General features: G+C 34.3%; 2 protein-coding genes across 9 annotated transcripts in view; both read right to left on the minus strand.

Moving 5' to 3' along the window:
- SAMSN1 (SAM domain, SH3 domain and nuclear localization signals 1) overlaps positions 1-27781 on the minus strand; it is a 448469-nt gene that overhangs the window by 376346 nt on the left and 44342 nt on the right. The gene's annotated exons all lie outside the window — the stretch shown is intronic.
- NRIP1 (nuclear receptor interacting protein 1) overlaps positions 1-27781 on the minus strand; it is a 92058-nt gene that overhangs the window by 19934 nt on the left and 44343 nt on the right. The gene's annotated exons all lie outside the window — the stretch shown is intronic.

The following is a 27781-nucleotide window of genomic DNA, read 5'->3' on the forward strand; positions in this document are numbered from 1 at the left end:
CAACTAAGTATGAAAAAAAAGGGTTTAAATACAAAAATGAACAGAGGGTATAGCTCTCCTAACCTTTTCCAATAGCTCTTCAAAGTAACTGGTTTTCTATCAATTTTCAAAAATATAGTATTTTCTAATCTCTATCAAAATACGAACTATAATGGAAAATAGTTCTTTCTTCTAATGGAACTGTTTACAGTATATACATATAGTAATACATATGTTGGAAAAAAATACATATACACAATAGTGTGTGTGTGTGTGTGTGTGTGTGTGTGTATGAACATCCTTTGAGATTGAAGCATAAATCCTATTAAGTTCAATTGTGGTCTCCCATCCTTAAAATAGATGACACAGACACAAGCAAAAAGGTCAAGGTCACAGATCAGTAAGAAAGATTACCAACAGAACTGTTTTAACAGCTGGCATTTGATCAAAGCTCCTGGGGTTTTTAGTACACTTACCAGACACTCTGCATTTACTCACAAGGTACACTGTTTTAAAAGTGTTCCCCATCCTTTAAGACAAGATATTCATGTACTTTTGTTATAAAGCATATTTTGTTAAAACTGTTACACTGGATCATAGAATGAGAGTAAAAACTAGTGAATGTGTGTTTCAAAATCATGAATTTTTATAGGTGTATGTATATGTATACTTGTCTATTTTCTTATTTGTTTGTTATAACCTATCTTTGCCATGCAACAACTTTGAAATTAACTTAACTTGCAAGTCCCTGAATTGACCATGCTCTCCCATACCTCCAAGCTCTGTTGAAATGGAAATTAATTGTATACTTAATATCTTAGACCACTTCTTCTCAAACACACATATTTAACTGCTAAAAATCGGTTCAAATAGTAAAGTTTTATAATGTATCCATAGTCTTCCATGATAACTTCCAAATTATACATATAGGAAGCAGCTTTGGATATCAAAAACAGTGATTCTTAATGGGCTATATTATTGAACAGTGCAATTTTCTAACAAAATCATGACTTCTGTTTCAGTTGTTCAAACAAGATAATGAATTTATCTTAAATTACATTTATGAAACCAAGAGTTTTATGATGATTGTTATTACTGAAACATTCTGATCAAGAAATCATCTTTAAGGATACAGAATGCTGTTAGGGTAAATTTATAATATAAAAACTTGCCTCGTTAAATCAAGTATCACCTACTGTAGCTTTATGTAATTTGCAAATTATAACGTATGCACACAAAAATCATCTCAATTATCAGTTTTTCATTTTGCAAAATTATTTTTTGACGAATTAAGAGGCTTAAACGAAAATACCAGAATTGTACTATCTAGAAAAGATTGCTGGTTTTTCAGTAACAAAGTACAAAGAAAAAAGTCAAATTATCAAATTAATTATCACTGAAAATGGAATTTCTTTATCAGGCAGAAATAGACTGTATATCTCAAAATTACTAGTAATGGGTGCTAATTTGTATATCAAACTTTGATCACAAAATTTACCAACATATTTTATTTTAAAAACAAATAGAATTCCTTTGTTTTTTTAAACATTCCAAAATATGCAATTTAAAGTTTTTTTAGAGAAATCACTTATCATTTAAAAAAATATGTTCTTATTTATGAGTTGCCTAGGTAAAAGTGCTGTCTTCTGTAAATGGACCATGAACTTTGATTTGGTTTTCCAGAAATGGTAAACATTATGACATTATTCTTGCTCATATAGCCCAGAACACAAAGCTTTCTAGAGTGAAGGTTTTAGTTAGCCTGTGACAGAGGAATATCAATACAGACATAATTCATGGACAGACAGACATATTAACAATATCTGTGAAGGGAAGAAGTCAGTAAACCCTAGTGAGTCTCACCCCAGGGGTTTAATGAACAAAAACCTAGAATGTGTACAATGTACCTGGAGAATTCCAATGTCTTTAAATATTAACAGGTGACATTAAAATACATTCTTCAACTAGGAAGATGAAGCTACTGGTACATCATCAGTAGACTGTTTACTTTAAATGGTTTCACTTTTATTGAACAAATTGCCGCCCATACTTTTCCCTGACCTCTCTTTTATTCATCTACACACATTAGCAAATGTCTGCAGCAATAATCTCAGTACTGCCAATCTGAGACCGAGTTTTGGGGCTGTCCAGGTCTAATGCATATTCAGTCTATGCAGGAGAGACAGCTAGCACATGGCCCTTGCCAAGATACCTGACGTTCACACACAGACAAGTGGGGCATTTTAAGGAGATTTTAGAAGATGTTTCTATGAGCTGGAGAAGAAACAAGAAAAATAACAATCTAACCTAACATGGTTAGGGCTTTTATAACTTCACTATGAACTAAAAATATTTCAAAACAACTTTTACTTTAGCAATTAAGACCATTAAAAAGTACTATCTATTAGCATTATTTAATAAACTAGAACATTTTAACACCAAAAATATATACCTTAGCTTTATAAGAATCTCAATCTACTATCTACATCATTGCTTTTAAGATAGAATTATGATATGTGAAATGGCACATATATACAACAGTGATCACTTTTTCGTTTAGCAGTTAATTCAACTCATATCACTTACATTCTTACATCAATATTTCCTGTTTATATACTGCTTTGTTGTCTTTGCCCTATCATGCTTTTAATTATATCATTTATACAAAATGAATAATTTTCTTTATATTTTAATTCTTGTCATTACACATGGGGATGTGAATGAGACAACACTGAGAGAAATAATGTGGTATCAAAGACAGTAAAGAACCTTCTACTCTGTGCCCTTCCCCTGTTCACCTAATCCCTACCATCATCATCATTTGATGAAAATATCAGACTTAAAAATGAATCAAATAATGCGTTTTTGACTCATATAGTAATCCTTATTTGCCTACAGGCTATGAGGCAATGGATTCCTAATCAGGTTAAATGAATAAAGACATTTTCTTTATTCTATGTCAGCTAAGAACTCCCTCCCTCCTTGGACAGCCTACCCTGAACTCCATGGGCTAAGGATAGTTTTTCATCTCTAAGACTCCATAGCACTCAGCAGATATCATGACAAAATTGTATTTTGGTTTGTTTATGCCTAAGCCCTTAACTGCAGTGTAGACTCCTTATGGGCAAAGATTACATCTTTGTCCCCCTTATGTCCCAGTACCTAGTAGAGATGGCATTCACAGTACAACATGCAACTAGTTCATTTCTTGGTGCCTCAGCCTGTAAGATTGGAGGTGGGTTGTCATAATTCCAAGGTACTTAAGATTTAAAATGGCATGATGACGCTATTTATGATGTCTGGTTTTAAATTCAATAGATCTTCCCCCCCTAAATATAAACTAATAAAAAATCACAAAGTTAAAGAGTAATGAAGTATTTTATCTTATGAAGGAAGCTCTGTGGGTTTGGAAAACATGAGTGACTAGTATTCTGTTAGAAAAACACAAAATTTAAAGTTTTAGAAATGTATATTTTTAGAAGAGGATCTTTATTTTAGCATGTTTATTAAAAACTGATCATAGTCATTTGGTTTTCTTTAACCAGTGAGAGTCTCCTCAATCAAGGTTTATGAGATTTAATGTGCCCATGGACTAGATTAAGAATAGCACGTTTCAAAATACTGGTACCATAAAGCTTTTCATCATTTTTCCCTCTCAAACTACTCATCCTATAGAATGTTGAATAAAACCTATTTAACATTAAAACATTACTTTCTTAAATTCTCATATGATGGATATGTAGTGATAAATGAAGTATCACATCAAAAGATTTACTCCTAAAACCAGACAAATCAAATTCTCCTAAAAAACAGTTGCCCTGAAATAGGGAAAGAAAGCCTTTATGAATTAACTTTGTAGCATATCAACTACAGTTGAGATACAGTTTCTCTATACCCATTTAAAAAAATCAATCACTGAAGCAGGTTATCATCACATACTAAAGAATGTGAACCCTTTAAATTGTGTGATAAAGATCATATCAAATTGGTCAAAGCTATTCTTAGGATGATCATTTTCATTGAACCTGTATTTGCTGAAGAACTACAAGTATGAGTTTTCACTGTGTTTAGCTAAATAAAAACATACCCTACCATAAAGTGATTGAATTAGAGTATATGAAAGTAATCAAATTACTTCTTAAAGATTTAAACCTGAAAAACTAAAACCAGTCCAACAAAAACCAAACAAACACAAATGTTATTCAAGCAGGTCTTGAAAAAAACTGATGCAAGAAAAGTTAACATGTCATTACTGTGTCTTTTCTTCTTCTTACCATATCTGCATGTTGCTGTTAGTAGCAAAACAGAAATAAATGAAATTTACTCCTTTGACCTAAATGAAGAGGTAAGCTTCAGGTCCCCTCTTCCTTCGTGGCATGGCATTAAGCCTAAATAATGTTTCTCTGCTCTAAGGAGTCTAAGAAGTCATGTGGGTCCAGAAAATCTAACTTTGATGAAGATGGCTAAGATTTTGAAGACCTAGTTTTCTAAAATGTACATAAAGACACTTTAAAATACATGAAAAAAAATCATCTTACTGTATTCTAAAAGCTAGTTAATCATTTGTTTCAAAGATATTACCACACTATCAAATCAAATTTCCTTGTCTATCATTATAAAATGTTTTGGGTTTTTTTTGGCAGACATTTTATTCACTTGGACTGATGACTTCTATTTAAAGCTAAGCTGACAAACATCCTAGCCTCCGTAATACCGAGAATAGAAATTTATAGAACTTGTATAAAATTAGCAGAGCAACTAATTTTTATGAAGAGAAACCTATTTCCCTATAATTGTTCTACCACTAGCTGTCATTTTCCTAACAGTATGTCTCACAAACCAATTCTACAAACACAACTGGATCATAGATTTTAAAGGTTAGAAGAGGGTCAAAAGTCATGCCTAACCACTCATCCCATCTAATGCTTAAATTAAATCCCTTTACAACCTATTTGCTAATTCTGACTATCTAGTTTATTTCTGAAACTCTCTAATGACCATGGACTGCCTTCCAAAGTAAGGTGGTATCTTTTGGAATCAGACAGTTCTGGGATCAATTTCTGGCTCTACCACTTATCAAATTACTCTTACCAAATAATTGGTAAATCATTGGACACTGGGCAAATTAACTACTCTAGACAGTTTTATGCACAAATATGCAAAAACCAATACCCAGTTTACAGAGACATTGTGAGGAGTAAATATAACAATGTTTACATAGTGCTTAGCACAGTGCTTGGCTGGGCACAGGGCGTGTGCTCACAGGGTTATCCATTATTCCAAGAATTCATGCCATATTTGCACAACTCCAACAGTATGAAATTCTTCCCAGCACTGGGTTATAATGTTTCCTATAGTCTGACACTGGTTCTTTTGGGGCCACAGAAAACAAAGCTAATTCTTCAACTATTCTTCAAACACTAGAAATTAGCTGCTATATTATACTGACTAAGTCTATCACTTTGTGAAGGTCTAAATAAGATAATCGAATTTCATTGTTAACAGTAGTCTAGCAAAGGGCAAACAAAGGAAGACAAATTTCTTGGGTTCCAGTCTGTGGTGGGTGCTGCAAAGATGCAATTCGTTTACAGATTCTTCAGTGGCCAAAATAATGTATAAAAGCTCTCTGCCAGACTGTTGATTCCTCTAGCGTTTGTTTTACTGTAAAAAAGCCCTGCTTTTTCTTCAGTGCTTTAAGCCATACCTCTTTCCCAACTGCAATACCAAGAAATACTTTGTTTCTCATGGAGTTGGTTAACATTAACCTCATTTACATTTTAACAACAAGGATACTAAAGCTCAGAAAAATTGAGTGATTGGCTAAACTGGCCAGTCAGTAGCTCATCCAAACCAAATGAGGGACTTTGAGCCTTTCCTATTAGTATATTAAATTGCCACAGATAATAAAAGTGAATTTGGAAACATATGGTAGGCAAACGTTTTACAGCACTTTTGAGAACTTCACGTTATTTTTCCTATTCTAAAATCGTCTCTGTTTTAAGTCTGTTTTCATTAGAAAGGCCACAAAGCACAGTGATTAAGAAAATAGTCTTTGGATTCTTGACTGTAATTGAACAGTGGGTGACATTGGTTGAGTTACCTACGCAATCTGGGGCTTAAGATTCTTTAAGTGTAATAGGAATCAAAATAGTAACTTCCTCATAAAGCTGTTGTATTAAATGAAATACGTATGTAAAATACTTTATTCAATACCTGGCATTTTCCAAGCACTTGATTAAAGTTAACTATTCTATTACTCATGGACATAGCATCAGACCAGAGGACTTTCTCAAAATAATATTCTTTACTTGCCAGTCACCCTAAATAAAGCTCTTGGATAGTTAGGATTGTCTTTTGCATTTGTATCTCCATGATTGAGAGTTCAGAGGCACTCAAAATTGTCTGCTCAATACTTTAACATATTCTCTGTATATTCTGAAAAACAAAAAAACACTATGGATCTGTAAAATAATTTAATAACCTAGCTACTTATTTCTTTGATTTCATAATTTTGTAAGACATGTTTACTTAAGCCAAAAAATAACTTCATGTACAAAAGATTCCTGGCCTATCTTCTTTCCTAAACCTGTTCCCAGTCCACCAGCCACAGGATCAATGTTGGGAACCTGACTAAACTGATCAATTCATTTCCTCTCTTGGGATCTGGAATTCAGAGACTGAAAACATTCATTCTGGGGTTGCTTTAACGGGGCTACATCTGACAGATCAGTATACAGAGAAGACATGCTGAAAGAAGTGGATGATGTGGCACATACAGAGAAGCACAGGCGAGAAAGGCAAAAGGAAGAGAGAGAAGAGACAAGGAGTGGCTGAACAGTATTCCAGTTTCAAGCAGCTGTAATGCCTCCTATCCCTGTGTTCTGGACAGCCTAATGCCTACCTCTAATAAAATGCCGTTGTACCTGAGCTTTGGCGGTGAGCGGGCTCCTGTTCTGTGAAATCACAGCATCCCTAAGATACTGTCCTAATACTGTGTGAAACAAAAACTGCACCATTTAATCCATGGTCCTAAAGACTTCTTCAAAACACTCTTTTTCCTCACTTTCCTACAGTACTTCCACCTCATGTTATGGTCTAAGAGCAACATGTATCTCTGATTTTCACATGAAGAAAGCTAATGACACAGAAATAAAGATGTCTGAGGTCATACTTAGAGTCTGTAGGGTCAGAGTTGGTAACAGAATTTTAGATTTCTTATTCCCAGGAGCCTGAGATAACCAATAAACCAGCTGTCTCCTTCGATGAAACTAAAGTATGCTAATTATCCAAACTATGTAGGAAACACTGACCAAAACAGGGGTTAATTGGACATTGGTTGTTTTAGTTCCATAATCAGTTCTTTCCCTGTGCTACCCTGGGAGTGAATAACATGTCTTTTGCAGGAATGGGAAGTAGGCCAGCACAGGCCATCTGGATGAACATGTCCTTTGGTCAAGTTATTCCTGCAGCTGTGTGAAACTTCCTCATGTTAAGGAACTTTACAGTTTAATTTGCTTTATTACTTTCCTTCTACTCTATTCAATTTAAAAGTAGATAAATCTTTATTTTCATACTAGTCAAGCAGTTTAACTGACTCCAACATTACGGAATCTACATGAACACATATACTCTATGTATGTGCGTGAGCATAGAGGAATGAAATTTTCTAATGTTAAAAATGATTTCTCATGCTTGCAAAAGAAAGCAATTCATTTAGAACATGGCCACTAGAAAATACTCGTTATTCTTTAAAATATTAGTCTCAATCAAGGAAAAAGGAACCATGAATTAATTCCTTTGTCTATTTTCCTTACTACTTCTACTCTCTTCCCATTCTCTCAGATGCTTTATTCTCTTTTTCTTTTTTCTATTTTTTAATTCATAAATCTCAAATTAATTCTACCTGTCTTACTCATGAATACTACTGGTATTCAGAAATACAAAGGCTCCTATGTTGGGAATCATGTATAGACATACCAAGCATTAATGCCCAAGAATGGGTCAGACTAGGGTTGTCCAAGGCACTAGATGATGAGCCTTGAGCAAGGTTCAAAGCCTTGAAAAAGAATGGCAAGCTTAGAGGCAGTGCCTTTACCTAATAAAATACACAATTCAGGTACTGTATCTATTAATTTGCAAAGGATAAGGATCCATGCCAGGGATGGATGGCTATAGCAGGAATCAGGTGATGAAATCTTAAGGGAGACACTGATATTCAAGCTGTATGTGAGCAGAATCTGGAAAATGAATTCCTAAAGTGGAACCTAATGCAAAGGGTGGATTGATTATGTTGAAGTTGGCAAGCCGATAAAGACCCGATGGCTCTTGCTTAGAGGGCTAGATAGCAAAATATTAGATAAGGGGATTGTGATTCAGCTAACCATTACCATCTCTAGCAAAATATGCCCCTATTTCCACTGGGAAATGAGCACGGCAGGAACACTAAACAGCACCACACTGTTGCAGTGCCTGCAGTTACACTGCAGTGAAGCTCAAGGAGCAGGGTTATCCTAGATGGGTAAGACTAGGTTTTACCTAAGGGCTCCAGGTGCTTCTCTTGTTTCCTTTGCTACTGTATAAACTACTGGGTTTCCACCAGTCTCCAGTTCTTCTTAAATAAACGTTGGTGGCTTCTGATCCTAATCTTGGCCCAAAATGGTTTGACAATGACTGTCGAAAGGAGGGAGTCAGAAATAACAATTATTCCATGGTGGAATAAATAAGAGAAGATAAGCAGAAGGTTCCACTGTTAAAATTCTCTAAGTACTTCCTAATTCAATTCCTTTCTGCATTTCATGTAAAATGCCTCTTCCTATTAACAGAACCTAGGTGGGATCAACAAAGGGAAGATGCTGAATCTGGCAACGTGGACCAACTCCCAGAATTCTGGGGCTATGAGAGATACTGGAAAAAAAAAAAAGTGACCTTGTGGTACTATCTCTTTGTGCCTCACTTTATTCACTTAGAAGCAGAAGGCTCAACAAGATTTTCTTTAGGATTCTATTGCATCTCCCCAGGTGCTAGTTATTTTAGCTCCTTATTTTAACGTCTTTCTCGAGAATGTTCTTAGTAAAGTTTAACCACTCTGCCTTTATTCTCTTCTCCCTTTTTTAGGAGTATGCTCCTTTTAGGCATAAGTATGTGTTCCCACTCTAGATGGAGCCTTCTTTCACCTTCCTTCTTACCCACAAGAGAGACTTTTTATAAATATCACTCCAATGTTTTTGCAGTTAAGCTTTAGAGGTAAGTATGGATATTCAAAAGGAAATGAAAGTACCTTCATAAATGATACCAAATTTTCAAAAAGTGAACAGAATAAAAAAATTAATATACTCTTTCACAAGAAAGAAGAAATCAGAGGAAACACTGTGCTCATTGTTCTATTTACTTTCCTCACAAGACTCTTAGAAGCCCAGGCATGTGACAAATACTTGCCGAAATACTCCCAGTATTAAAGTGGAAGATAACTAAAAATATTGTACATGTATATCTAAGGTGGTAAGAAACCTCATCCAGGATTAAAAAGCATCTTTTCCTTTAATAATTTTTTTTTCTTTTCCTCCCTGTATCTGACCTATGTTTTCTCTTCCATTTTGAGTATCCTAAAGTACTTAAAAATAGGAACTCAGCCTATTTTTGAAATAAATTACAAAGGCATGGGTATCATTTAATTTAACCTACAAATTTAGCTTGAGTTTTGTGGTTTATGATACATTGATGGAAATGGTTGATAAGTTTCTGAATCCATTTATATAAGCAAATACTATTCAAACTTTCAAAATTAAAAACAGTATTTTCTCCCCAAAAACTATAACTATAAACATGGGTTTGCTACAATTACCAAAGTTAATTTAAGATCCTCTTTCATTCCTCAAAAAGTATAGGAATACCGTCAGGAAGAGTGACATACAGGGGAAAAAAAACTCCTTTAATATACTAAAAACATCTACAGTATACTAAAAAAAGGCCCCAAATTTGGCCATATTTTGGTTCTACATATATTATTCAGAGGCATGAACATTAGCAAGTAGAACTGGTTAGAACACATGTTCAGAATCAAAGGGATAGGTGGGAGTTCTGTATAATCACCAAATGGAGGAACAAAATTATACATTAAAACATGCATACTGGAACAAAACTAGGTTAAGAATGTGCCTTGAATCTCTACTTTTAACTTCATAATCAGGAAAAATGGTCATCAGATAGCTGACACTAGTGAAATATTATTAGTACAATGATGACTAGGAAGGGCTAAAAATAATTAAACCTTCTTAAAAACCTCTGTTCAATTACCAGTTTTTAGTTATTAAAAAAAAAATGCCAATAGGAAGAACACTTCTACAATTGCGGAGTGTAATCTCTGTATTTTGCACTGTTAAGGATTCATATCTTTCTGTTATTGGTGATGGGCCTGGGAACAAAAGATGATTGAAAGTAACCAACGAAAACTGAGGCTAGTAACAACAAAAACAAATCAGAACTGAGGAATTCAACTTCATAAACTATGTTACTGTATTGACTACTCACAGGACTAAACACCACTCCAATTCACCAGTTATTAATCCCAACAATTTAAAATGAAGAAAATCTAAGCAGCACATTTTCCACAGATCATTTCTTAAAGAGCTTCTTTTACACAATAATTTGTATAATCAAGAATACTGTATTTTAATTCTGAAAGAAACCATGAGCTTTAAAAAACATTAACACTGGGGCTCATTCACTAGCTCTGTGACTCTGGGTAAATCCCTCTGAGCTTCAGTTTAATATGTATGATACCAATTTATCCAACAGGATAGTTGTGAATATTAAAAAATGTATTTATATAGAATATCCAACACAGCAAGTCCGCAAGAAATGTTACTTTCCCCCTCTTTGTACTACTTATTTCTCCAATAGATACTGATGTTAATTTACATAACTGCTATAATATAGTTTTATATGATCTAGGCAAATCTATCCCTTTCAATATCAAAAGTGTAATGGAAACTAACATAAGCGGCAGTATATCGTCAATGTTTTGGATTCTCAAGTACTTTAAACAATCTTTCATATAATAATATCACATCCCAAGTATCTGGCATTTCTAATTTCTAACTAACAGAATCTGAATCTAAAATAGAACCAGATATTATTCATCTTACTATGACTTGGTTCTTTAAGTTATATGACACTGCTTAGTCACAACAGGCCTACTAAGTCTATTATCTCATTGTTTGTAAGGTCATCCGTTAAAAACTGCTGGATTTTTATGTATACAGTGAGAGCTTACTTAAGTGTTACTTGATTTTTTTAAATCTCTATTTAACTAGAGGAAATAAAACTATTAGTCTACCTAAAGTTATCAGCTTTGTTAGAGATAAGACATGGGTCAACTTTAATTTCATTAAAGAAATATGATTTTTAAAAATCTGAAACTGTTCATTTGAATTTCAAATGACCTTTGTTTTTTACAGTGAAAAATACTGCTGACAGTATAAATGCTGCCTCCATAACAGGCATACTGTGAAGATAATTAGTTTTGAAGATACCTAAGAGTGGATAAACACTGAAGCTAAGAGTTCTGGCTTTAAATCTTAGTTCAGATATTGAACTTTCTGAGATTTGAAGTTATAACGCTACTTATTAAACAGGGATGTAAAAAAGACTTAATAAAATAAAACATGCAAAGTACACAGAACTGTGGCTGGCATCCACTAGGGAGTCATATGTGGAAGCAGATTCTATAGCAAATAAAACGTATTTTCCCTCTATAGCAAAAAACCAAGAACAATTTAAAAAAACCTATATTAGATTGACACATCTTGCATTTTCCTTAGTACTATGAAAAATAATCTGAAACCTGAAGTACTCTGAATACAGAGGTACAATTATCAGTAAAAAACCAAAGGTTAAGAATTATTCCAATTTTATACAAATTAAATACTAGTAGTACAAATACAGCTTCTGAGGCAAATAAAACAAATAGCAAATCTAATTCACATTCACGCACACAAATACACACACAAAAGTAATAATTAGATAAGAGGAAGTCACAATATATATCTGAAAGATCTGTGTTTTAGCATAGGGTCTGTCACTTACCACCCTATGACTTTGGGAGGTTACTTAATTACTTGAAGTCTCAAGTTTCTTCACTTATAAAAGAGTGAGAACAAGCTCTACGACAGAGAATAGTTGGGAGATTAAAGGCTGTACAGTATGATGATATTTCTTAAATATGGGGTCCAAGGCCTCCTGAATGGTACTAGCCTGCAGGACCTGTGATATTGACAGTTTCCATCAAATAATTACTTGAACCAATAAATATTAAGAAAAATTGCTGGTGTCAAAACTCCTGAAACTCTTTAAAGTTATAAATGATTTAAAAATACTAATAGTTCTATAAATTACAGTTTCTGGGAGGCTGGTACAGATTTAATTTTGTAAGAATTTTAATATACCATGAACACAGAGGAAAGAGAATTCTTATATATGTAAACCTAAGCAAATGCCTGCTCCCATGGCTTAAGGAATTCCATCAAGTAAGACTTGAGAAACTCATTGATAATTACAGACTATTTTTTATACAACTTTACCTGACAACCGTTGTGATAACTGGTTTAGCTGTGTGTGTGTACTACTCCTGTACTAGCTTCCTAACTGGCTCTCCCACCCCCATACATTCTCCACATTGTAGCCAATGCTCTTTGTAAAATGTAAATCCCTGGGGCTAAAAACCCAAAATGATTTCCTATTTCACTTCAAATAAAGTCTGAATTCCCCTCTAAAGTCTACAAGGTCCTGCATAATCTGACTCCAGGAAATCTAAATAATCTTATGTCAGTCATTTAGTCCCGTTATCATTATACTCTACTCAGGCACTGTTCAATAGATACGTGGTAAGAACCACAAATATAATTTTAAATTTTCTAGTAGCCATATTTTTTAAAGTTAAAGGTAAAATTAATCTGAGTGTATTGTATTTAACCCAATAAATCCAAAATATTACATCAATATGAAATCAATATAAAACTCTTAAGATATTTTACATTCTTTGCATCATACTAAGTCTTCTCAATTGTATGTATTTTACAGCTAGAGCACATCTCAATTCAGACCAACCATGTGCGGCTCATGGCTACTATGCCATACAGACTTCCTTCGATCTTAGAATAGAAGTTCTTTCCAGCCTTCCAGATTGCACGTGTGGTTCCCTCTTCCTGGAAGGCCCTTTGGCTGCTCCTTTGCTTCCTTCCCCAACTCAGCTTATATGTCACATCCTACAATAAGCCTTTCGCAATGGCCTTAGGTGAACAGGTCTCCTCCTTTATTCCCTAGCAGAGCACCTAGGAGATTACAGTTGTTTGCTCATTCTGTAATGTTTTTTTGCCTTCCCTTGCTTTTTAATACTTGTTTATTGCCTGTCTTCCACCACTACACTGTTACTATTGCTCCATGAGGACAATATTGTTTGCCACAGGCATGCCAGAGACGTTGAACTTTTGTTAAATAAGTGGATATCTATACATATTCTTAGTTTCTCTCTGACCACTTAATTCTACTCATAATACTGAAAAGCAGTTGGCAGAACAGGAAATAACATGTGCAATTATTTAAATTTATCATGTAAGCCAAGTAAAGATGCTTACAAGGTATATATAAACTTTAAGAAATCCTTTTGATTTTCAAGTAAAAATACTTTTATAAGAATTAAAAGCAATAATCAGTTCATTTAAAATTATAAGCACTATCTAATGAAAAAATACAATTTTAAATTCAGATAAAATCATAAAGCATTTCTAATACTATTTTTTCTGAAACTTTCAAAAAAAATGTAGTTTTAATTGTTGTTTACTGGCATTCACACTTATAAACTCAGATTCCCCCCAGTCTCCTACAGATCTATAAAAATCTATAATTGTTAAGTAATTTTTACAATTAAAAGGAGAAAAGAAAAGTCTGGAAAGTACAAGTGGCACCTGAAGAAAGCCAAACTTTTTAGCTAAATTTTAAATAAATTAACTTTAGCTTACCTGCCTTAGCTTCTCATTTTCCAAATTAAAGTGAGATCCATGATTCACTTAGGCATTTTATATTGTTGGGTATAAAGGTGGTTACTGAAAATTTTGCACAGATTTTAATACGTATCTAATATAGTCAATACAAATAAAAATTACATAACTGATCAAGACAAAGAGTATGTACTTTTGAGAGGGGATCACATCACTAAAGTTACAAACCATTTTTAAAAAACTTTGAAGTCTTAGACTAAATTGACAGGTTAAAAAAAAGGAATAAGAGTTTGTATACAGCTTCACCATGCTGCATATAAAAGATGGAGAGACTATATCATTCATTTTGAAATACTCAAACAGTTTTACTATGTTGTAGTATAGTTATTCATCCTCTGTTACCACTAGCAGTATAAAGAATACATCTGGATAGGACAATGCATGTCTTAGACATACACATCCAAAAATAGTTATCATATATATATAAAATGGTCCAGTCACTATACATGTGTCTTCACACTAATCTAAAGAGGTAAATATTATAATATCTCCATTTTGAAAATGGGCAAACTGAGTTTCTGGAGAGGGGTTAATTAGTTTGCCTGAAAACTGCTCTTTCCAACTGTTAAATAGTTACATATGGAAAAGTTAAGTATGGAACAGTTAGGTATGGAAATGTTTTTCACTAATGGGAGGGAAAGGCTTATTAACAGTTTACTACCATCTCTATGACTTGTAAGCTTCATATAAACTTAATTTTGAGCATAAGACAGCCATGACTCCCAAACAACTCATACACTGCCCACTAGTTTCCCCACTGCCTCCATGTTTGGTCAATTTGATTTTCTGATAGTGTCTCTAGCTCCTTGTTCATTTCTCTACTGGAAATAAAATCTGGTTATGAATCTCAGCTCAGCTGGAAGAAGGCAAGTTGTAGTCCTGTAGATACTGATTTTTGGACAGACCTCAGTCTTTAAGTTGGATGCCTATCTGATATATACTGCTGGGACTTATCTGCAAACCCCAACTCCATTCACTGGAGTCTAATCTTTCCAAGAACAATCTGAATCAGAGTATTTCCTGATTTTGGCCATTCAGCATTTAATTATGCCTGAAGGAGGCCATGCCTGGCTGGTACCTCCACTTTGAAGTCCCTACACAGCAAGTCACAGTTAGCTGCCCCTTTTCTCTGCTCAGCAGAGCCCACACGATTAAAGAAAACACTGCCACAAAATATTTATTATTAATAAACTAGTGTTTTTGTGATTGTACTATTTATGTTTATTCTAATAGAGACACTGTAATTTTATACAAGGATTTGTTTCTTAGTTTTTAATAACTTTCTTAGTGATACTCAATATTTTTTGTCCCTTTTTTGTCACTCTTTCTCATATACAAATAATCTGTGTCCAGATTCATAGGGAGCAATCCATAATAGCGTATTGTATGCATGTGTATAATATAAAGTGATTTAATATCAGTTTGCTTTAATTTACATCTTATTTGGCTATATATTAAATTTTACTGTGACTATAAAATTTGGTTAATATAAACATAACAATTACTATTTTAGAATAAAAGTGGGCAAAAGAGTTGATATCATGTGAAAATATCACTACTTTTTATAAAGCTAGGAAATTTGCATTGTAGCTTGAGCTCATCTACTAAATAGTTTTATAACAGGGGCCAAGCAGCAATCTAAAGCCCAATTTTCTCATTTGTTAAGTGTGCTCTTTATATTAACTGATTCCTAAGTTTCCTACTGCTTCAAAACTTGGGTCCAAGCCTTGCTAATGTTGAACACCAAATAATAAAAAACATCTGCTCATAAACTCAGTTTAGAGAAGAGCCATCCACATATTTAAAGATGTACTCATAAATGACTTTCATTTCATGTTTAAATTAATAGACATAATAATATGCCAAACATTTGTTTTCTCCACTGATTTAATAATATACTTAGGTCTCTAACTAAAGTTAACATGTGGTTTTCTTGGATGTTCAAAATAATTTGTTGATATTGATAAATAAGCATAATGTACTTAGATTCACAAAATGAATCTACTAAGAAATATTTCACAGCTTTAAAAAACTCAACATCATAGTAGGTCAGTATATGTGGAAAAAAAGATGGAGGCAATCTGAGGTGAAGAACTCTAAGTTTGTCTATATATGCTTGTTTATGTTTGTTGGAGGAAGAACAATTTAAGGCAGTCAGTCACTTGAACAATTCCATAAGTGTGGTTTCTAGGCTGGTTCTAAAAAACTGAAGTCTTATTCCTTCAACATTTGGAATACTTTCAGAAGAGGAGCATGAGCACAGCACAAATTGAAACTGTAAATAGACAAGAGAGGAAAAACAAAGTATTTGTGTGTGGCTGGGGTGAGGTGGGGGATTAGCTCTTTATTCATTTGCCCAGCAAAAATTTATTGAACAGTTATTATGTGCCAGCTACAGTATTAAGCATTATAGATACTTTGTAAACAAAAAACCACCTCCCACTCCACCAAAAAAATTTACAGTAACAAAAAGAAAACATAAATATCAATTTCCTTTACTTGGTATTCCCTTCTTTATCTTCCCATTCTGAGTTGGCTAATTATTAAATAGATACAAGTCATGTATTTTTTTTTACAAGGATGAAAGACTGTAAAATTTTCAAAATTTGTAATATAATTATAAAATTAAAAACTAAGAACCAGAAAAAGTTTTGAATGTTTTATTCTGGAAAATAAAATACTGATTCCAGTTCTATGGCTTATTTTTCCTCTACATTTTCTCAACGTAGATTCCTTTAATAAGAAAAAAAAACCTCCTACAAAACTAAGTATATAAGAAAATAGGACCCTAGTCATTTTGATGGCTTATATTCACCTAGAAACATTTAATAGTCTTAATTTTGCCATTGGGTTAAAAAGTTCTTTGAAACATCCCTTTTCCTTTGTTAGATAACATGACCTGAAATAGTTAATTTAAAAAAATATTTTATGTCAGGACTTAGAATATTTGTATTTGTCATTTAATGAATGCTTAAAAATGTTTCTCCACTTACCCATTTTCTAAAAAAGTATCTGTGAGCAAGTCTAGACTAATCTTCACAGCCTCTGATTACACTGATCTGTATCAGGATGTTTTTACAATCTATAATTAGTATATACAGAACAATTATTCACACATTTACAAGGAAATGAAATGAAACCCAAAAGCGTAAAGCTATATGATGACTTAAAACATATACAAGCAAACAATGGAAAACAACTTTAATTCCATCAGTGAGCTATTTTGCTTACTGTCTCTCCTAAATCAAGTGTACCCATTTTAATTGAAGCATCAGGATGGGGACAGAGGAGGTACTTGCAGTTCACATGTGGGAAGAAGCTTAGACAAGAGGAATTTTTACTCTCCCCTCACAGTCCAGATTTAGATGTAACGTAAAAAGTGCAACTATGACAACATTTAAAAGATGCCAGAAAATGGTAAGGGGTCAAATCTCAATCACAGATATTTCAATCATTTTGTGAAATATTAACATATTTATTCAATTCACACTAAGCAATCCTAAATTTTATACTGCAAGTCTCTGTATGATAAATACTCACAGAATTAAAAAAAAAACACTAAAACAAATGTTGCAATTTCCTTTTCCACAACAGAATCAAACAGTTCAATGTTTATGCAAATGAGTAGTAAAAGAATAAGTGAGTAACATTTCTTAATTTCCTTAATATAGTTTAAAGTGGTATAGTGGTTACCTCTTTTTCTTTAAAGAAAATTTCTTTCCTCCCTCTGCACCATATTATTTAGGACCTTTAACAATATAATGTATGGAAAAACAATTAAAAATCATTTCCTTAAGCTAATTAGGTCCATAACCATCTCCATGACTTCTCCCATTCATTTGTGGTTAAAAATCTTACAATACTAGCTTGAATTTCATCTCTGCCTGAGTCATTTCAAGCAGTGAGGCACATTAATGCCTCAGAACACTTTATAGGATTTCCGTATCAATCAGGTTATGTTTCTACTGACGCTTTCTGCAAAATTATCTTATTTGAATGAACTCTCATGGACTGACATAAACAAAGCTGTAGCCCAACTGCTCTTGCATACTTTCCATTCATTTCTTTCCTTTTTCTTTTACTCAGACTTATAGCACGTGCCACAGAAAAAGTGCATGTTAAATATTCCTAGAGTGTCACAATATGTAATACAATAAAACAGATTACAACCCTACCTTTCTTTCACAGCAGTGGTGCCAAGCACAGGTACAACGGAGCAATCAATTTGTTCTGCAGACAGTAAGGCTTTCATAGAATACTAATGTAAAATCTCTTTTCTTTCTCCTTTGCCTTGACACCCCAATGCACGGGTCCTGACCAATACACGGAGGAGGGCGGTATGTCTTCTGCTGAGATAACCACAACTACTAATCAAGTCTACGTGTACAAGGGCACAGGATTAAACCTCCAAGCTTGAGTCTGGGTTTGAAAGCAGCTAACACATGCATAGCACTGTCAAAATTAAACACATGCACGCACGTGTGCACACACACACAAACATGCACACACACCATACATAAGCCATGAAAATACAGATGTATCTATTTCAGTGAACTAATTCATCACACTTTACCACTGATAGTTTATCTCAGGAGCATAAAATCACCTCCTGTTGAACTGAAGGCTTAGATCCAACAGTACCCAATAACAACTGTTATTCCAGAAACAAGAATCATGATCAATATTTTCTGATTTAAATTGTTCAGTGTTTTTTAAAACATGGTATTTTTCTTAATAGGCCTATCCAAGACAGTTTATATGTACTTATACTTCCAAGTTTTAATATAGGGTTAATAGACTCACTAAGGATTCTTCATATTTTGTACTAAAAAATGTACTGTAGTAGCTCATCTACTTCTTCAAGAAAAGCATGTACATTACCAATAATGAAAATATGTCCAAAAGATCATTTATCTTAATGTTTCTACATTAAGTATAACCCCAAGTTACTTAAAAACTATTTTCAGGCCTCAAAAATTATTTTAAAAAATCTTTAACATTTTATCATCATGATAGCATGGTGGTACATTTGTCTTAAAAATTCAGAGTACTGAGAGGTTCCTTTCAATTAAGCATCTTCATAAGGTTTATTTTTCTTTTATTCAAAATATGAAAAGGTATGCCAATTACTGAGTACGGTGATGACAGAAGTTGTTAAATATTTTTTGACAACAAACATTACCTCATTTTAATTTCCCTGCCTTAATTTTCAAATAATTCTTGAAATAACAGATAGCTAGCTTAGGGGCTGAAACTAAGCAATAATTAAGAATAAAATATTCTAGATAACCAGAGAAGCTTATGAGGTGGCTTCCTAGTTTTATTTTCTTTTATGTATACATTACTTTAACACTACTAACGTACTTGTGTCTTAATGTGCACCCTTCCTTTCTTAAAAAAAAAAAGAAAAAAATCAGCAGTAATAATTAAGAAATACTAAGGCCTTCAATGAAGTATTGCAGTAATGCTTAATCAATACTGATGCATTTGTCCTTGACACACTGACCATGTCATCAGACTACTGTCATATGATATCAAGTCATTTCCCCACCTGGCTCATGACCTTGTCCTCTAAATGACCTAAAGCTTCCCTCAAGTAGCAGGAGGCCCCTCCCCGCTGTCTCAGCAAGGTCGAATGGGTCAGTGTGTCCTCATCTATAATCCACCACCATTTGTCAGCAGGGAGGCTGGAGGAGGCAGGCTTGCTACAAGGGGAGAATGCCCAATTAGGCAGCTGTCACACAAAGCATAGGCTGCAAAATTATCCCCTGTCAAAAGAAAGAGCAGCTGCGGGTGCCAATTACAACAACCTTTCAACCCTTTAGGTACTGGAAGCTACACAGAAGTAAATGAAGAACAATTAGTGATAACAAATCGATGAATTAGGACAGTAAATTAGAGATTACTAGCAGGTGAGCTTAGGTCATACATAACATAAGGGCACCAGACTCCAGGCAAGGGCAGGGATACCCAGAATCACACTAACCATTTCCTTGCACATAGATTTCCCTTCTAGCATTTTATTTTTGCAAACCTAAAATCTTTTAAAATACCCATTACATGTGTGTGTGTATGTATATATATATATAAAACTTTTACTTTTCATGGAGGACCCAGATAAAACTGTTTCTTGACTTGAGAAAAATCCTTTGGAATAATAAGTCTAGTTAATTCTAAACTGTTCTTATAAAATCCATCATGTTATTCCCTCCAATTTGAAGTGTGGCCAACAATCCAAAATATTAGTTCAAATAATCACACTTAAAATATTATCCACCTTCTACCATTTGCAACAACATGGATGAGCTAGAGGATTTCATGCTCAGTGAAATAAGTCAGGCAGGGAAAGACAAATACCAAATGATTTCCCTCATTTGTGGAGTATAACAACAAAGCAAAATTGAGGGAAGAAAATAGCAGCAGATTCACAGACTCGAAGAAGGGACTAGCGGTTACCAAGGGGAGGAGTGGGGGAGGGCAGATGGGGAGGGAGGGAGAAGGAGTAGGGGGGATTAGTACACATGGTGTGTATGGGGTCACGGGGAAGACAGTGTAGCACAGAGCAGACAAGTAGGGACTCTGCGGCATCTTACTACCCTGATGGACAGTGACTGCAATGGGGTATGGGGGAGGACTCGATAATAAGGGTGAATGTAGTTAATCACATTGTTTTTCTTGTGAAACCATCGTAAGATTGCATACAATGATACCTTAATGAAAAAAAAATATTATCCACCTTTATGAAGTACTTGCCCTGATTCTACTTTAGTCACACTTTAAGAAACATCTCTTAAGAAAGCAGCTGGCTATGAATTCTGAAAAAAACTATTATGCTTATATCCTAATATTGAAGTTAAATTTCTCTGTACAATGTGATTCTGTATATAAGAAAATAACTGCAATGTGTGCTTCTATTATATGATATAAATAAAGAAAATACAAACTCTTTATCACTCTCTTACTCTGCTCTAATCCTCAGAGGTGATATGCATTAAGTCTCAAGCATAGAAATCCAATTCACTTGGACTCCATCCAACTAATGTCTTTGGTAGTTGGCACTCTCAGGCAGCAAAGGAAGAATAAAATAGGGGAAACAAGCCCCACAAAGAAAAGGGAATTTAATATGCTTATTAAGTATTTATGAACATGGTTTCACTGTGCCTTAAAAAAAAGTTACCTATGTTCAGAAAAAACTTGCTGAAAGTGTATTTTAAACCAAAATTACTTTTTTTCTTAGAAATCCCAAACCAATTCTTTGGAAGTTGAGAAAACTGAATGATATGTGCTATAATTTCTAAAGAAGTAAGAATAAATTGCTCAAGCAGAATTCTAAATCACAAATAGGTAAAAGGAAGAGAAGGTGAGGCAATAAAGAAGCACTTTACTCACCCTCCGCCAACAAATTATAAATAAATCACAGTTGCCAAAGGGAAAAGTTTATAATTCCTGGTTCCTAAAGCAAGCCATTCAATAAAATTTCCAGAAGATTAATATCATGGTTGAAAATTTCTCCATTAAAAGTTTATCTGAGAAATTTGATTTATAAATTGCGTTTCACCTTTTTTTAAAAAATGGGCATTTATAAGATTCCTTAAGTTTAGTATGCAACCTTCTAAAGTCAAACATAAGAAATTAAAAAAAAGAAATGGCAAGTAGACAGGAATGAAGGAGTTAATGCCTTTAAAATTCAGTTTCCATCATACATGGGTGACTATCTCTTTAAATAATTTAAATCCTCTCCATCAACTACAAAGCTGTTTTGAAGCCATTTAGTTTTGTTCTTTACATGTGTTCTAATTAAGAAATGACCTTGTCATCACACACACCATAAATCCGGGATTATTTCCTAAAGCAAAAATTCACAGAGCACCCCAAAAAAGAAACAGGGGGAAAAATGACTTCTTCCTCAGTTCCTCACTGAAGGAAGTTGTTGGTTGGCTAAACACTGAAGCAGTTTCACCGCATAATTTTTTTGTTGTTGAATGTCACAGGGCGGGTTAGCGTGACCTTGAGCTGCATAAGCAGCACAGCGAGGGTCGAGATGCCTGCAGGCGCCCTTGTACTGGATTTGCAAGACAAAAACCTTCAAACTGGCTGAAGGACATCTTAAATCTCTTCAAAGGTTTTCCGAACTAATCTGGGCTGCTCTTAGCAGGATGTGTGCCAGTGTTAGAAACAAAATTAAAAACAAGGTCTTTGACAGGATGTTGTCTCCTCTTAACCCTTCCCAAGCAGAATAAAACAAATCACCAGCATTCTGGAGAGGTGGTTTACCTAGAAGCATTCTTTCATAACAAATTATGTAAGCCAGCAATCACAAAGGATGGGGCAGCTATTAGTCCTTAAAACTAAACCATTCCATTGTGCCTATTAAAGAATTCGGATCAAATTTCTTGGCCATATTTTAGTGTAGTAAAACTTAAATGTCTTTTTGTTATCTTTTGGATTGGTAGCTCAGTGATTTAAAGAGTAGGAAATATTTTCATCAACATTAACATCTCAAATTGTCTTTTTTTCCACTTAAGAATAAGCTGTTCAGTGGTTAAGCCACGAACTTCATGCATATTACATACAGCTTACTAAAATTAGAACAGGTAAAGAAAATCACATCTTCTGTTGCTAAATTCCTTATTCCTAACATGATGGATAATTGTTAAGGGGGGATAAAAAATCAAAATAGTGGAAGTAAAATAAGACAAAGCAATCTAAGTCTCGTTATAAGAAATCAGAATAACACTTTGTTACCGTGTTGTACTACTTCTAATGCATGGGCCCAAAGAGAACATACTAATGTCAGCAGAGGGTGTGATTCTTCCTTGGCAATGCTCTCAAAGTTTAATCTAGTAACTACAGCTCTCCAGAAATAGTCTAGGGGAACAAACCGCCAAAATACTTAAAAGGCAGTATCTTAAAATCTCCATAGTGGTCCTCCAAATATGACATGATAAGTTTGTCATCCTCAGACATAAGGCATGTCATGATTAGTTTTAAAGAGTGTTTAATGAAAGGTAAGAATTTATTAAGGTCCAACAGGTTACAAATTATACACTTAAAAAATTAAACTAAGTAAATTCAAGACTATACTGAGTAACAACCATACTTTCAGTACATGAATTTCAGTGCTTTCCTGAATGGGACAGGGAAAAGTCAAGTAGTACCTACTAAGTAGAATACACATGAGAATAAACAGTACAAATCAATTTCTTCTTGAGTCACCATGTAAGAGGAGACAAGAACGTATACTACACTAAATGCTAGCGCTGAAGTCTGTAAAAAGTGCTCTAAGAACATAAAGAGGGCAGTAAGTAGGCTTTCAGTTCATATGTATATGTGCCTTAGGTAGTGGTCAGTGATAATTTTAAAAAATGAGGAAGGGGTGGCCAGGGAGAAGAAAATGGCAGCCACTCCAGGTTACAGAATAACATTGAAAGGCAGGGAAGAGCTGACTGTGATACAGGAAGGGGATAGTCCAATGTGACTTAGAGATTAGACTGGAAACACAATTGGGACTGAAGACCTTGAATCAAGGCCATGCCAAGAAGCTGGCCTTTATCTGGTGGGTAGTAGAAGGTTTACGGGCAATGGTATGATTAAATGCATGTTAAAAACAAAAACAAAAGCAGCTGTTGTAGCACTGTAGAGTTGCTGATGGGCTGGAGGGGAGAAAAAATTGAGGTGAATTAATGCAGAGAAGAAAATACAGTAAAAATGAAGCAAGGGCAAGAGAGTTGAAGACAAAGACAACTTTGAAAAACAATGAAGGCTCGTTTGAATATTTAGAAAACAACTGTATAACATAAGTAGTGCTATAAAAATAGGGCATTTTTATTAGCAAATTCATTGAAAATAATTTTATCTCAAGCCAAGGTTTATAAAACACTATGTTGACATGATTTGTACAAAGGTTCATGAAAACTAAGAGCCCTTTATAGAGGTATTTAACAGAAAGACAGAATCAAATTTTATTGGAGATTTCAATTTGGAACATTTCTAGTAACAGTCTTCATTAGGTAGTTAAGGATTTTACTTATTAAGGCAGCAACATATACCTTTTCAGAACAGTGCAAGGGCATACTTTCCTTGGCTATAAGAGAGTGATGTCTGACTTAAACCCAATGTGGTTGCAGCAGCAAAGAGTTTTATCAACACTAATGAGAAGAAAATAAACTCAGTAAATATTTATTGAGAGCCTACTATATTTAGGACACAGTATTAAACAATAAAGTCTCCAACATTCTATCAGCTTTGTGCTTCTAGTGTACAACTTGTTAAGTCCCTAAATTATAGCTCACACCATGACACCAGCACACAATAAAAGGACTATAAGTAAAAAGAATATTGAGCTGTCAGTGAATTAATTATGAATTAACAGCCATCTCGGTATTCTCATGCAGCTGACCCATGAACAGTGCAATCCCAGAACTCTCTGGGAAGACCCAGTATCCATGCAATTAAATAGTCGTCAAATACTCTAGAGACTGACTGTCCTGCTAAGACCTCAGAAAGAATTTAACAGAATATCAGCCAAGGCAAGAGGGTAGAGAGTGAAAAAGAACAGGAGTCACTAAGGCCAAGCAACTATCTGCCAGAGAGCAGACTGTACTTTCAGAAAAGGAGAGACAGCACCAGGAATCAGACTAAGGCAACTGGAGGGAGAGGTCAAACAAAGGAGAGAAGAAGCAAAGATTTCACAGGAAAGACTTCTCACTCCCCTAAAGAGGTAAACTTTACACAGTGAAATCACTACCTCTACATACTCTGTAGTAAGAGGAATCATTACAGGAGACGTATTTGGACATTGACAAGTCATAAATAGGGCTGGCACTTGAAAGCCAGGGTACTGATAAGGCACAACTGGGAATAATCATACCAAATATCTACAAATACAATTACACCTTCTTGAGTAAGCATCTCCATCTTACTGGTAATAGGTTCCAGCGCATTCTATGTCTAGACATTAGAGAAAGGTGGATAATATAAGCCTTGCAGATATTTTAAAAAACCAACAATTCACTTATCCACAAACACATAAGCTTCGTTACAACATTATTGAATTAAAAACACAGAATATTCTGTTGGCAATTAGACAAATAAATTCCTATAAAGCAGCAGTTCTCAGAAAAGTGTGGTCCGTTCCCAAGGGTCCCTATGGATCCATTCAGAAGGCGCATGAGATCAAAACTATCTTTATAATACTAAACTGTTGCCTGCTATTTTTTTCTCTCTCTCTCATGAATGGACATTGGAATTGTCCAGAGGCTCTACTAATGATATGTGTCATTGCAATGATAACTAATGGAATGCATCCTTGTATATTCTCTTGTTTTAAATTTTTTTCTCAGTTTATAATTTTATTATGGTAAAGACTGGTTGATACAATCTCCATAAACAAAAGCTCTCTTGGGTCCTCAATGGTTTAAGAGTCTAAAGAGGTCCTGAGACCAAAAAGTTGGAGAACTGTTGGTGGTCTACTGAAGTAAAGTCAGGAAGTACAATCTTGGTTTTAATTTTCAAGAACTTACACTATTAACTATGGCAGATAAATACTGCTCACTGTACAGAAATATCTCCAAAACCCATGAGAAAAAAATGAATTACTTTTTTAAAAAAATTAGTACACTGAAGGCGACATGAACTATCTCCCATCTCTGCACAGTAACTGTTATTCTCAATTTGCCATCAAGAAGTAACCAATCTACAAATATTTATAAAGCTGCTATTTGTTGAGAGCTGAAGACAGAAGGATATCTAAGTTGTAAACCAACACTTAGTGGCCTCAAATTTCTGCCAGGAAAAATACAATCAGCAACATAATGAGATACTACAGTAAGAAAAGGCATGAACAAAGTGGAAGAAGCATGGAAGGGCACATTCTTGGGAAGAACAGGGAAGAAGGCAGGGAACACTGTAAAGGCACTTGGGAGGTGGCATGTGAATTGACTTAGCAGGAGCAGTAATCAAGGCTTTGCCAACTGGAAAAGAAGATAAAAAGCACCCTTTAAGCAGTGGGAGGAGTCATCAGTCCCAGCAGGGAAGCACAGTAGCACACTGTATGTTTTTAGAAACTTTAAGTAATCTGCTCAAAAACCATGAATTGTAATTAGAAACTTTTATAGAATTTGACAGTGATTTAATGTCTGTTGAATTTAATGGTGAAAGATCTGGACTTGTAATCTATAGGTCTTTTATTAAATTTCCAATCTTCTGTAGACAGAAACTTTAAAAAAATACAATGAAAGTGATTTATTTTAAAAAATGAAGTGAAAACAAACAAAAACTGGTCCTTCACCATTGTGAGAAGCTTAGAGAACAAGCTACAAGATGGCAGGGAGGAGGAGTGACAACAGCAGGAGATAAAAGCTTTAAGCTAGGAGCTGGCATAGATTGAACTAATAATCTGTCTAGAAGCAAATGCAAAGAAAAAAATAAACGGGGTAGTTCTAGTTATCTAAATAAAATGCTTGATAAGCTCTATTGTTAGAATCACACTACTTTAGATGTGCAAATAGCAGGCCACATGGCTGTAGTTGAGTATCAAGGAGAGTATCAGGTTCACCCCAGTTAATTTAAATGGAAGCCCAGAGTCTGTGTAAGAGAAAGTGAACTGACACTTTGATCAACACATTTTAAAATTATTTTAATTATTTCATTTGAAATCTTTCATGGGAGAGAAAAAAAATCCGAGTTGACATGGAGGATAATTTTCCTCCCTAAATGTTGTTAGTTATATCAACTAATAAATCAAGTAAAAGGTTTAAGGAAAATCAATTTTTAAGGGTGCTAAATTCAGAAAAATGTTAATTATATTCATGTTTCCCAATGTAACACTAAATTAGGTTTAAGGAAGACCTGTTACTTTTCTATGGTCATTACCTTACTGGGATGGCTGAACTATTTTGACCAGAGAAGTAATACAAGCAAGTTGGAGTTTTAGGAAGATCTGGTGGCTGCAAGAGACTGTGGCAGGGACAGAAGTAAGGAAACTTAGTAGCACAAGTGCTCCAGATGAGAAATGAACTCTGAACCAAGATGCAGCCTGTGGGAAAGGGAATTAGAGAGTGGGTAAAGACAATGTTGGAAAACTGACAATGCTCTGTTTGAGCCAGCATCCAAATTTTCCTGCATGGGTTGTCTATGAGGCCAGGGATGCTTATTAGTGAGATAGCTAAACTGGTTTATGGCAATTAATTCCAACTAAAATGACTCAACCAGATTCTGAATTGATCTTGTTTTCACCAGTACCAAGTTCTCCCTGAAAACTCTGTATAGGAGTTTAAATACTTTCTCAAAGTGTTATTTCTTAAATTAAAATTAAGGAGTGTTTTATAAAGTTTGGGGAAGGCATTCCATGTAGACAATCAGCCTTTCTTAACCAACCTAGTATGTAAATATGTTGGAACCTGCTGAATCACTGGCCATTTTTATTTCCTCATACAGATACTCCTATAGCTCACATACAAGTTTTAACACTTAAGACATCTGTTGAAAAAGTCCTCAACAATTTAATTGAACTAGAAAAAAATGTACAATAAAGAACTCTTCCCAATGAGAAATTATGATATAATAAAAACTCCACTTAGTGAGAAAATGAGTATATTCAAGAGGCTAAGCTAATTTATAATTACCTAACTCTACCTGAGATATTCAGTTTTTTGTATTACCAGTATTTATCGAAATAGAGCACAGAAAGCATATGGAGTCCTATAAAATATAACCAAGGATGATTTTATTTTGTTGGCTATATGGGA

The sequence above is a fragment of the Manis javanica genome, chromosome 3 (genome assembly GCF_040802235.1).
Source record: "Manis javanica isolate MJ-LG chromosome 3, MJ_LKY, whole genome shotgun sequence".
Lineage (NCBI taxonomy): Eukaryota > Metazoa > Chordata > Mammalia > Pholidota > Manidae > Manis > Manis javanica.